Genomic DNA, 14,050 nt, shown 5'->3' on the forward strand with positions numbered 1-14,050 from the left:
TCTGTTGTGATGTATTTATGCATTTAGTTTCTAGGGATATTTTTTATTCTATACTGTTTTGCTCAAAAAAAAAAAACTATTCTTGCTTCATGAAAGCAATTAATTCCATAGTCTACCAAAGTCAGTATTTCCTTTTTTTGTATCCATTTATTTTTGTTAGCATAGATTCTGTTTCCTCAGAGTTATCTATTTTTATTCTGGCTTTCGTATCAGAACTTTTCTTCAGATAGAAACTCTCCTGTCTGTCTAGCACACACATATTTAAGAGTGAAGCATAGTCAGATTGAAACCTGAGTGTGTGGTTGTTGGTATGCATATGAATGTGTGTTAGGGGAATATTCGCTAGCACATTTTAGCAACACAGTATGTAAAAAAAAAAGACCTTTTATTGAGAGGTGAGTACTCAACAATTGACTACTTTTGTATCTGTTAATTTGTTGTAAACAGATACTTTCTTTGTGCAAGAGAATAATCCGCCCTCTGCTTGCACTCAGCATGGATCTGGGAGTTGGGCTAGCCGAAGACTCAACCATTCTTCAGAAAAATTTGAAAGTCAGTCTTTATGTTATCCTCTTGTTTTATATCTATTGACTCTCCCTCACCCTTTGCTTTTCTTACAAAATAAATTAAAAGGAAATGAAAAGAATATAACAATTCTGCATATTATGCTTGTTTTGGGATGTAAGTGGTGGGAAGAGGAGAGATGTATGTCTGTGGAATAATCCAGAATAACCTTCCCATTAAAAGATCCTTAACTTAATCACATGTGCAAGGTCCCCTCTGCCAATAAGGAATACGAAAGCATATTCACGGGTTCCTGAAATTAGGAAGTAGGCATCTTTGCAGGGCTATTATTTAGTCTAAATAATTCTTTGTTGTAGGAGGCTGCACTATGTATTTTAGGATGTTTAACGAAGTTCCTAGTCTCTACCCACTAGATGCCAGTAGTAGTATATATTGCTCTTCTATTTTTATTTTTTTTATCCTCATCCAAGAATATTTTTCCATAGATTTTTTTTAGAGAGAGTGGAAGAGAGAGGGAAAGACAGAGAGAAATGTCGATATGAGAGAAACACATCAATTAATTGCCTCCTGCATGCACCCGACCAGGGCCAGGGCAGGGGAGGGGCCTGCAACCTAGTTATGTGCCCTTAACCAGAATCGAACCCAGGACCCTTCTGTCCACAGGCCAACACTCTATCCACTGAGCCAAACTGGCTAGGGCTATATTGCTATTCTAGTACTACATGACAAATCATTACAAATGTAAGGGCTAAAAATAACACACATATTTACTATCTCACAAGTCTCAGAATGACTTAACTGGCTAGAACGAGAGAGACCTCACTTTATGATGAAGTGGCATCTTATGGAATGAAACACAGTCATGAGAGTGATATCCCATCATTTTTGCCATATTGGTGGTTAGAAACAAGTCAAAGGTCCCACCCACACTCAGGGTAGAGTAGGCGGTGATGACACTGGATATGGGTTGGATGGCTAAAGGGATCTAAGGGAGTGTTTGCATCACTCCACAATAGTTGTGACAACCAGAAATGTGTACAGATATTGCCAAACGGTCCATGAAGGGCACAATTCCCCGGGCTTGAGAACTATTGTTCTAAATTAATTATAATTGACCTTTTGGACTTTATTAAAATTTTAGCTGGTTTCTCTTTTACTGATTTTATTCTCTGCCAAAGATGAAGCAGATCTTATGTTCCATCTCTCCATTGAGGGACTTGTCACTTTGCACTTCAGTTTGATTATCTTGTGACTTCAATTTGCTGAGGTTCAACATAATTTATGATGTCGTAGATTATATGCATGTTTTGCTGCCAATAAAGAAACAATGATCCCCAGTAGCTTTCTCTATTCTATGTGGGAGTGGAACTTCCACAAAGTATGAATTTTTGATATTTTATCACATAAGAGTTGAAAATACAGGCTATTGCTTTAGACACTAGAAATTATATTATTGTTTCAACAAACAGATACCAATAACTAATACAAGTTACTTTACTAGGCAGCAGGGGTTAACTATAAGAAGTGTTCTGCTGTAAAGTAGTTAATGATCTGAGGCTCTGTGATCAATGTCTAGTATAATATATTTATAAGGGTAATTTAGAAGGAAGGTTACTTTTTCCTAGACTTTCTATATGAAAGGAGTATGACAACCAAACTGTGATTCTTCTGTGCATCTGTTGGTAAATGTAACTTTGCTGTCGGTAAATATAATTTATTTTATAATTTATAAAAGTAAATTTTAATTAATGACATATCCTTGTTTTGAAAAAACATGATGTATTTAAATATTATATATTGAATGTGAAAATTCTTAATACTTATACAATTATTTTGTAACTATAACTGTGTATGGATATTCTGACTTATCTTTCAGAAAATATAACATGATTTAAGATTTCTTTGAAAAAAACAGATTTTTTTGGTTAAAGTAGATTAATATATTCCATAACAATATATCTTTAGATAGAAATATTTATCAATTTATACATGTGTATCTTACAAAGTTTCTAAGATTTTTCTAGCTATTAGAGATGACCATGCAGACCATTAAATATATACTTTCAAAAAAAACATTGAAACAATGACTCAAAAATAAAAGCTTAGAAACTGTGATATGCACTTATTTTATTATGTAGAATAGAACAGCTGAAATATGTTAGAGTAAATCCTATAAAATCGCCTTTTTATAGGTCAAAATTAACATATTACTTAACCTAACAGAATTTAAAAGTGTTTTTTATCATAATACTGATATTATTAAAGCATATTTAGAATAATTGAAATTATTTGGAGCTAACAGTCTTATAAATGCAAAAATCTTCATCATTTTAATACAGCATCCACTTTTTTTGAAATATTTGCTAAATGTACCTTTCTATTACTTTTAAACATATTTAAAATATTATTATTTGTTATTATAGATTGCTTTAAAACATATATCTACAATACCAGATTTGGGAAAATTTTAGTCAACAGAGATACAGAACAGGAACATAAAACAAATTAATAAGAGATTGACATGATATTGATTAACTGACACCTGTTTTATTCTTTTAGCACCCATAGCTTCTCATTTTACTGATTTTATTATTTTGCCTATTCTTGTGATTCATTTCTATGCCCTTGATGTATTTTTAGCTCTTTTATTTATAATTATCAAACTATATTGTGTTCATTGAATTATCCAAGTTGTTCAACTTAGTGTATTAACTGCAGAGTGTGAACATGATAGAATATAATTTTGTCCCTTTCTTTGTTTCTCTCTTTATCACTATCCTCTTTCTTTCCTTGGAGCTCAAACTATAAGCCCATTTGTTAATGTCTCTCCTAAGGCAACAACGTTCAGTTTCAAGCTGATGTTATCTGTGCAACTGCCTTTTTCCACCAGAACATACTGAATGAGTTTCAAATTGGCTGAAAACCTCTTGTTGTCTGTTTCTATAATTGAACTTCCCAGAACCCACTGCAAATTTTTATTCTTTCTAGTAGGAACTAACCCTTGGGATTTGTTCTCCTTGAGCCTTCAAATTTATTTTGTAGTGGCTTTTCCCTATAGTGGTTTAAATCTTGGGCGACCTAGATTTATGGAAAAGTTAACATTGTTGTCTCTTTTCTTCTGGTATTTGTTTCTTACTGCACTGGAAATCAAATAATAGAAAACTGATTATTGTTTTAGTTATATGCGTGTTTTATACTCATAAACAACAACAAAAAATCCGTAATTTTTATGTTACCCTTGATTTAGAATATTTCCCTTAAATATTAACACAAATTATTTTTATGTTGTATTTTTAAGCATATCTATCTTCTACTTTACTACAAAAGTACTTCAACTGATATCAGTTCTTACAGTTACCAAAAATACTTACTGTCCATAATCAAGGGGTAATTCAAATGTATCTCATGTAAATTGAACTTAGGTAGTACGTATTGATATTTTAAATTTTACTGATGAGAAAAATAAAGGTGTGAGAGCTAAGAAAAAAGATTTATCTACTACTTAAGCAAATAAGTTACTAAGTCATTAATAGAACTCTTGGAAAAAATCAATTAATTGTTCTATGACTGAATGTTTTCCGCATAAAATGAATCCAATCCCAACAGACATCTTAAAATTCATTATTTGTCTTACTTGTTTTACTCTATCCAAGATTACATCTACTACTGAAAAGTTTGTAATTGAATAGTCAACATTTGATCTCTTGTGATTTATTATATGGGGCACAGATTGTGATAACTAGTAGCTTTTTGATTTAAAATTAACACTCAGAGAGTTTTATTGTTTTGGAAATCTAAGTAGAAAATGAAATATCTACTAATCTTTCTGTCCATGGAATCAGTTTTGTGGATGAATGTTCAGTCATTCATCATTAACTTAAAAAACATTTTGAATGCCTTATTTTTGCCAGGTAGTATATTTAATGACTGGGAATTCAAAGATGACAAGAGAGAGTTTCTGCTGTTCAAAGAAAGTAATTTCTAGGGTCTGTGTAATTATTTAATTATGTATGAAATTATTTACCTAAATATGCCAGTAAATATCATAAAGATACTAACAGAAATATATACAGGACATAGTAGGATCACAGGAGAGTGGATGTGCAAGAATGACTAAATATGTGAGAGATATCAGATGTTCTATAAAATTAAAGTGAGATTTTCAGGAAATTATATATATATACCTCCAGAAGAAAGAAGTACAGGGATTCCAGTTGATACAAGCAATATACAAGTATACCTCAGAGATATTGCAGGTTTGGTTCCAGACCACTGCAACAAAGCGAGTTTTGCAACAAAGCCAGTTATAATCTTATTGCTTTTGGAGGGTCTTGCCTTCAATTTGTAAAAAACAGGGAATCTTTGAAGTGCAATAAAATAAGGTATAAAATGTATATATACTATACTTTGAGAGGATAACATGCATTCTGATAACTACACTCAGTTCTTTTTCTTGTTTCAGCAAGATTTTTCAGAACAGAATATTTGAAGATAACATTTTGTAGCTAATGGATTTCATTTACCAAAGTGTTCAGTTCAGTAGAATGGCAGCAGGTATTGCTGAACACAAAAATCCCTTAACTTGGATTAAAAATTAAAACAAATTCATTTAATAAGACTTTTTAAAATATTAACATACAGAGGGATATCTAAGAGGAAGTGTTTTTTATGCTTAGCCTCAGATTTGATTCTTATAGAACAGTGGTGTGAATAACATATGCACACCCACAGCCACTTGTACTCACACTTTCACACACAAAACCCTCATGTTCATTCATGCTCAGACACATTCATTGTATATTAATCACTACTACTACTACACACACACACACAAACACGAACACACACACACACGTTTTTCTCCTTCCTGTCTCTTTCCTGCCCCTTTTCTCTCTCACACTCTTATAAACACACAACTTACCTAAACATCCAAAATTCCACCACTTTTTAACTCCTCTCAGAAAAATAACGAATAATTTGTATTTTAGAAAAATATTTGGAGTCAAGTTTTCAAATTATGATGTATCCTATAAAGATATTAAATTGATAACACTTGACATTTGTAAATTGCATGGCATACCATGCAAAAACACAAATTACATCTTATTTTTTTAATCCTCATCCAAGGTTATTTTTCCATTGATTTTTAGAGAATGGAAGAGAAGGGGAAAGACAGTGAGAAATATCAATATGAGAGAAACACCTCGCACTGATTGGTTGCCTCCTGCAGGAGCCCCGACCAGGGCCCAGATCGGGGCCTGCAACCAAGGTACGTGCCCTTGACCTGAATTGAACCCCATACCCTTCAGTCAGCAGGCTGATGCTCTTTCCACTGAGCCAAACTGGCCAGAGCCAATTTTAATTTTTAAAGTTGAATTTTTATTTTTAATTATATACTCAAATACTATTATAATGTTTATGCATAATCATTTTAATGAAAAGTAAACAATTTTCATTATAAAATATAAGTTAAACTTTAGCTTTATTTATTTTATTTAATCTTTATTTTTGTCCCATTGACCTCTCCCATGCCTCTTTTCTGACTAGTCCCCCCTTCAGGCCTTCACCACCCTATTGCCTGTGCCTATGGGTGGGTTATGCATATATGCATACAAGTTCAGTGGTTGATCTCTTACCACCTACCTCCCCCCACCCCCCCGTTTTCCCTCTGAGGATTGACAGTCTGTTCCATGATTCTATGTCTCTGGATCTATTTTTGTTCATCAGTTAAACTTTAACTTTAATGTTTTCCTAAGAAGAGAATGTTTACTCTACTGAGAGTTCTTAAATTTATAATTGATGATGGTTAAACAATCTTCTGCTTAAAAGAATACTCCTGATCAACAACAAAAAATAAGTAAAATATAACTTCTAATGAGTATGTTTAAATTTTTGCTGCCCAGGAAACAATAAATAGTCTATCTTGGTTCTTTTAGTATTTAAGTGGCTGAAAAACTGAAAAAATGTTTCTCTGTTTTGTTTCAAACTATAAAACAACTAATTATTATAGTTGAGAATTGCTTGTGCTGTAGAATTTAGTAAAATATTAAATATCTTATGATTAAGTTCATTAATGTTAAAATAAGAAATGTATTCATTTATGAATCTAAAATACATCAGAATCTTTATTATAAATTTTATACTTAAATTTAAATACATCTATTTGTAATGTCCTATATAATAAAGAGGGAATATGCAAATTGACCATCACTCTGCCACAAAGATGGAGGTGACCACAGTGGAGGCGGGGTTTCCATAACACAAGATGGCTGCACCCACAGGGGAGGCCGAGTTCCCATAATGAGCCTTAACGAGCAATCAGCAGGGACCTGAGGCTGCACCCCCCACCTGGCGGGGCTTGACAGAGGACCTCAGGCTGCGCCCCCCGTCCTGGCACCAGGCCAGGGGAACTGAGGCTGTGCCCCCTGCCCAGCGGGACTTGACAAGGCTGGGACCAGCCGGGTCTGGATCTAGCCCAATGGAGGGGCCGGCTGGGTCTGGGTCTCATGTGATTTTGAGGCACACGTGGGTGAGCAGGGACTTGACTCTGGGTCCCGTGGCGTACCCCAGACTCTGACAGGAGGAAGATTTTCATATAAATTTTACTAATTTTCTTTCATCTCTGACACTTCTATTATAGCAAAAGGGCAAATAGCAATATTAAAATATTTCCTCTAATTAATCCCCTTTTAATGTGCACAATTTCGTGTATCAGGCCACTGGTTTTACTTAAGCGGGGACTTGACTCTGGGTCCCGTGGTGTACCCCAGACTCTGACAGGAGGAAGATTTTCATATACATTTTACTAATTTTCTTTCATCTCTGACACTTCTATTATAGCAAAAGGGCAAATAGCAATATTAAAATATTTCCTCTAATTAATCCCCTTTTAATGTGCACAATTTCGTGTATCAGGCCACTGGTTTTACTTATAAAAACAATATGTGATGGGCATAGAAAAACTTCAAGCCACAACATATATAATACAATAAAAGTCAACTATATAACTATCTTTCAGGGATATTGAATTTTAATATTTTATTATTTTTCTGGGCCCATACACACATACTTTAAAAAATGAATATTTACTATACATAGATTTTCTATAATATCATGTGTCATATAACATGCGTTTGGAACATATCCTCAGTTATGAGATATTTTTTTACTAAGATACAGATTTGATATGCTTTTCTCTGGCCATGTCAAAGGTCTGTGAGCAGCAATGGAATTGCGAGACTTCTGCTCTCCATGAAACAACTAAATTTTAGTAGATCAAGCTTGATTCTAGAAATAACCCTGTGATAAACAGGTATGCAGGATATGGGATTGGTTGGCTGTTAAATCCAAATGTTAAGATGAAACAAAACATAACAACAACAAAAAACACAAAACAAAATTTGAGAATGTGTGAAAAGGAGGAACACAAGGATTAAAGAGAATAAAATTACATTGCATTTTTACCCTCATTTAACCTTTTACAAAAATAGTTTATTTGATAAATATTCTTTAAAAATATTATTTTTTTTCTGTTAATTTAAGTCTGGTCACTTTCTTCCTCATGTGTTCTATTTTCCCCCCTTTAATTAGGTAGATAATATTTTATTAATTATTTTTCTGGGCCCATACACACATACTTTAAACAATGAATATTTACTATACATAGATTTTCTATAATATCATGTGTCATATAACATGCGTTTGGAACATATCCTCAGTTATGAGATATTTTTTTACTAAGATACAGATTTGATATGCTTTTCTCTGGCCATGTCAAAGGTCTGTGAGCAGCAATGGAATTGCGAGACTTCTGCTCTCCATGAAACAACTAAATTTTAGTAGATCAAGCTTGATTCTAGAAATAACCCTGTGATAAACAGGTATGCAGGATATGGGATTGGTTGGCTGTTAAATCCAAATGTTAAGATGAAACAAAACATAACAATAACAAAAAACACAAAACGAAACAAAATTTGAGAATGTGTGAAAAGGAGGAACGCAAGGATTAAAGAGAATAAAATTACATTGCATTTTTACCCTCATTTAACCTTTTACAAAAATAGTTTATTTGATAAATACCAAAATATTCTTTAAAAATTTTATTTTTTTCTGTTAATTTAAGTCTGGTCACTTTCTTTCTCATGTGTTCTATTTCCCCCCCCTTTAATTAGGTAGATAATTCAGTTATAACTGTTCTTTGCACCTGGGAAATTCATATTTAAAGGGGAGGACTTAGAAGGATACATAAAGATCCCTCCTGGTCTAATCCATGATCTTCAAATTATCATTTACCAGGTTGGTAATGTTTATTGTCCTTTCATTTACTAATATAAAACACATACATGGTTAACAAATGTCAATAATTTGTTCCACACATCATGTTCATCAGAAGTCCATCCAAAAATGATAATGACGATCAATTCTTAGATACTTTTTAAATAAAAAAAATAAAAAGCATAGGAACTACATATTATTTAGGGGAGATTGCTTTAACATATCCACAAACTTAAAACATTCTCAACATTATATATTCACATCTTCATATTCATAACACACAGAGGAAGTAGTTGAATGAAATCCGTTTGGACATGCTGAAAGCGCCCCTATGGGCAATTTCCGTGGCCCACCTTTATCATTATTTTCACAATTATGTTGGATATAATGATTCATGAACTGTCCATATCATTTGCTAACCTAGAAAAAAAATTTCCCTAGTGGTATCTTTTTAATATCATATCAAACCTATTTCTATTGTTAAAAGCTGTCTCATGACAATTTTAGAAAATATCCATGAAATTATCTGGTGCTATCAGGCTTCCCGAGTTGTTATCCTCATGGATTTTATAACCTGAACATTTTCAGTGTTTTCTTTTAGAACTGGGGACAGATTCCATGCATCTACATTCAGATATTTGAATTTCTCTATGGATTTGTGTTTGCTCTTTTATACAGTAACCTTTAATATGGATTTTTGTCAAAACAACTTCTTTGGCATGGTGATCAGCTCAAAATGAAAAATTTAAAATATCCTATCTAATCAAGAGTGAATATGCTACTTGACTACCATGCCCTCAAAGATGGCGGTGCCACAGCCACAAGATGGCAGCATCCAGTCCCCTCAGCCCTGCCAAAGCAGCAGGCACGCAGTATGGCCAGGCCCACCCACAGGCAGGTCCTGCCACTACGCGCACCTGCCTCCAGAGTTCCCTAGTCCCCTCAGCCTCCCAGCCCCCCAGCCACCCAGGGCAGGCCAAGGTGCAGGCAAGCCTCAGGTGATGGCTGCCCAGCCACCCAGGGCAGGCCAAGGGGCAGGCATGCCTCAGATGGTGGCTGCCCAGCCAACGCGGAGGCTCAGACAAGCCTCAGATGTCAGCTGCCCAGATGATGCCCAAGGCACAGGCAAGCCTCGGATGATGGCTGCCCAGCCACCCAGGGCCACCCAAGGCTCAGGTAATCAGGGCTGGCCAAGGCTTCCGCTGCCAACAGTGGCAGCAGCGGAGGTGTAATGGGGGTGTCGCCTTCCCCTGATCACCAAGATGCCTCCCGCCCCTAAGGGCTCCCAGACTATGAGAGGGGGCAGGTTGGGCTGAAGGACCCCCCCTCCAGTGCATGAATTTTCATGCACTGGGCCTCTAGTTTTTCTTTAATAAACATTGATGTGATACCAGCCGTGCCATTATACATATAAATGATTGTATAAATAGGCAGATGATTTGCTTAATTTATCCTGATAAGCAATTACTGTGAGGCATGAAGAATATGTTTTGGCTCTTGGATCAAGAGATAAGCTACAGTCCTGGTCAGGTACCTCAGTTAGTTAGAGCATCCTCCTGATACACTAAGGTAGCAGGTTTGGTCGTTGGTCAGGGCACACACAAGAATCAACAAATGAATGCATCAAAAAGTGTAACGACAAATTGATATTTCTCTCTTGCACTCTCTCTTCCTATCTACAATACAACTTAACAAAAGAAGATAATCCAATCAAAAATGGACAAAGGACCTAAATAGACACCTTTCAAAAGAGGACATACAGTAGGCCAAGAAACATATAAAAACATGTTCAAAGTCACAAATCAACTGAGAGATGCAAATCAAAATGTCAATGAGGTACCATCTCACGCCTGTCAGAATGGCTACCATCAACAAATCAACAAATGACAAGTGCTGGAGAGGATGCGGAGAAAAAGGAACCCTCCTTCACTGCTGGTGGGAATGCAGACTGGTGCAGCCATTGTGGAAAACAGTATGGCGTTTCCTCAAAAATTTAAAAATGGAACTCCCATTTGAGCCAGTAATACCATGTCTATGAATATATCCCAATAAATCAGAAACACTAATCATAAAGGATATATGCACCCCTATGTTCGAGGCAGCACAATTTACAATAGCTAAGATTTAGAAACAGCCTAAGTGCCCATCAGTAGATGAGCGGATTTAAAAACTGTGGTACATCTACACAATGAAACACTACACTGCTATGAAAAAGAAGGAACTCTTACCATTTGCAACAACACTACGCTGCTATAAAAAAGAAGGAACTCTTACTATTTGCAACAGCATGGATAGACACAGAAAGCATTATGCTAAGTGAAATAATCCAGTCAGAGAAAGATAAGTATCATATGATCTCACTCATTTGTGGAATATAATGAACAATATAAACTGATGAACAAAAATAGATCCAGAGACACAGAATCATCGAACAGACTGTCCAATGTCAGAGGGAAGGTGGGGGAGAAGGGGGGTAAATGATCAACCCAAGACTTGTATGTATGCATATAAGTAGAACCCATGAACACAGACAGTAGGGGGGTGAGGGCATGTGCTGGGGTGTGGGAACGGCTGGGGAGAGGTCAACGGGGGAAACAATTATTCTCAAACAATAAAGAATTTTTTAAAAGGCAACATTATCTGGATACAAAAAAATATTTAAAAATAATAGATACGCTATAATAAGCAATGGGTCTCCTGAGGTGTGCGATGTTGTTGAGGTAATGCCCATAAAGCATGATCTAAATGTTCAACAGTGTTATGAACACTGGGAACCATTGGGGGGGGGGCGTTGTTGAAGTAATGCCCATAAAGCATGATCTAAATGTTCAACAGTGTTATGAACACTGGGAACCATTGGGGGGGGGGGCAGACGCTCCAACCAGTAGCTATGATACACACTGACCACCCAGGGGCAGACAATCAACGCAGGAGCTGCCGAGTGACATACCCTCAACCAGAGAAGAGGGAGCCCGATTCTGGGGTGCATCACCTGAGAACTGCCTTCTCACAATCCTGGACCCCTGAAGGGATGTCAGAGAGCCGGTTTTGGCCCAATCCCTGCAGGCCAGGATGAGGGTCCCCACCTGCTGGATGGACTCCGCTCACTTCACAGACGCCCTTCCAGCAGCGGCACAGCCCCAGGTGCGGCCGGCTGGGGAGGGCCCGCGGGAGGTTGGCTCCCGGACATGTCCGGCCCATCTTGCCCAGTCCCAACCCTCCAGCCACCTTCTAATTAATTTTCTTTCAATATGCATGAATCCGTGCACCAAGACTCTAGTATGTGAATAAGAAAGCTATATTTCATACACCTGTATTTATGAAAAAAAAATTTCATAAATGGGAATTTAGAAGAACAATATCAAATTATTAGGTATATGATCTCTCTCAGGGTGACATCGTTTTATGAATTCTTAATATCTGTCCTCCTGTTTATCAACAGTGAACATTAGTTTTTTTCAATGATCTTTATGCTTATAATTGCAACAAGTATCTGCTTTTAATCTCTTAGGTGTTCATATACAAATATTTCCAGTTCTTGGAGGATTATAAATCAGTCCTGTTTTCTTTCAGAAAACAATAATTTTATTTAAAGTGCCATAAGTTTGTTTTGATTTTCATTCCTGTTTTTAACCTTTTAGTGCTTATTGATAACTAGAGGCCTGGTGCATGAAATTCGTGCATTCGGGCGGGGGGGTCCCTCAGCCCGGCCTGTACCTTCTTGCAGTCCGGGAGCCATCAGGGGATGTTGCTGTGGGGAGTGGGCCCAAGCTATCAGTTGGAAATCCTTAGTGCTGTGGTGGAGGTGGGAGAGGCTTCTGCCACCACCGCTTCGATTGGCAGCTGTGAGCCTGACTTCTGGCTGAGCAGTGAACAACAGGGGGCAGCTGTGGGGGGTCCCTCAGCCCGGCCTGTACCTTCTTGCAGTCCGGGAGCCGTCAGGGGATGTTGCTGTGGGGAGTGGGCCCAAGCTATCAGTTGGAAATCCTTAGTGCTGTGGTGGAGGTGGGAGAGGCTTCTGCCACCACCGCTTCGATTGGCAGCTGTGAGCCTGACTTCTGGCTGAGCAGTGAACAACAGGGGGCAGCTCCTGTGTTGAGCGTCTGACCCCTGGTGGTAAGTGCACGTCATATTGACGGGTCGTTCTGCTGTTCGGTTGATTTGCATATTAGCCTTTTATTATATTGGATGTTTAGCTGATCAGTGTAGATCTTTTCACTTAGCAATTGCCCACGAATTCTAATTTAATTTTCCAACCAAGTGTTTTTTTCAGATGAGAGCTCATTTATAGAAAAGAGAGTGATGGGAGGGGGTGGTGGCAGGAAGAGATTAAACAAAAAATTTATATGCATATATGCATAACCCATGGACAATAGTGCAGTGAATATATGCATAACCCATGGACACAGACAATAGTGCAGTGAATTCCTGGGGAGAGGTCCAGAGTGGGGTCAATGTGGGGAAAAAGAGGGCATCTGCAATACTTTCAACAATATACATTTTTAAAAAGAATAAAAATCCAACCTGTGTGGTTCAGTGGTTGAGCTTCGACCCATGAACCTGGAGGTCAGTGTTAGATTCCCAGTCAGGGTACATGCCTGGGTTACCAGCTCGATCCCCTGTAGGGGGTATGCAGGAGGCAGCTGATCACTGATTCTCCCTCATCATCAATTCTCCCTCATCATTGATGTTTTTATTTCTCGCTCCCTCTCCCTCTCTGAAATCAATAAAAATGTATATTTTTTAAAAACAGTGATGGATATTGAATCTGTTCTAGAGCACTGTTGAAAATATTCCTGAATTCAATTTTTTAAAGTTCCCTTTTAATTAATATTTTCTCCCACAGCAATAATAAAGGCACTGGTCTCCTACTGCTAATGCGTAGGGATCAAACCCCAGCCTGCAGGAACTCACCCCTGCAGTCAGGACCAGGCTGCTGGGTGGACATGGGCTGGTGCTCCTAACTCTGGGGAGAGGGAGACAGAGGGGGGTCAATGTGGGGAAAAAGAGGGCATCTGCAATACTTTCAACAATATACATTTTTAAAAAGAATAAAAATCCAACCTGTGTGGTTCAGTGGTTGAGCTTCGACCCATGAACCTGGAGGTCAGTGTTAGATTCCCAGTCAGGGTATATGCCTGGGTTACCAGCTCGATCCCCTGTAGGGGGTATGCAGGAGGCAGCTGATCACTGATTCTCCCTCATCAATGATTCTCCCTCATCATTGATGTTTTTATTTCTCGCTCCCTCT

This window comes from Myotis brandtii, unplaced genomic scaffold (assembly GCF_000412655.1).
Source record: "Myotis brandtii unplaced genomic scaffold, ASM41265v1 scaffold440, whole genome shotgun sequence".
Lineage (NCBI taxonomy): Eukaryota > Metazoa > Chordata > Mammalia > Chiroptera > Vespertilionidae > Myotis > Myotis brandtii.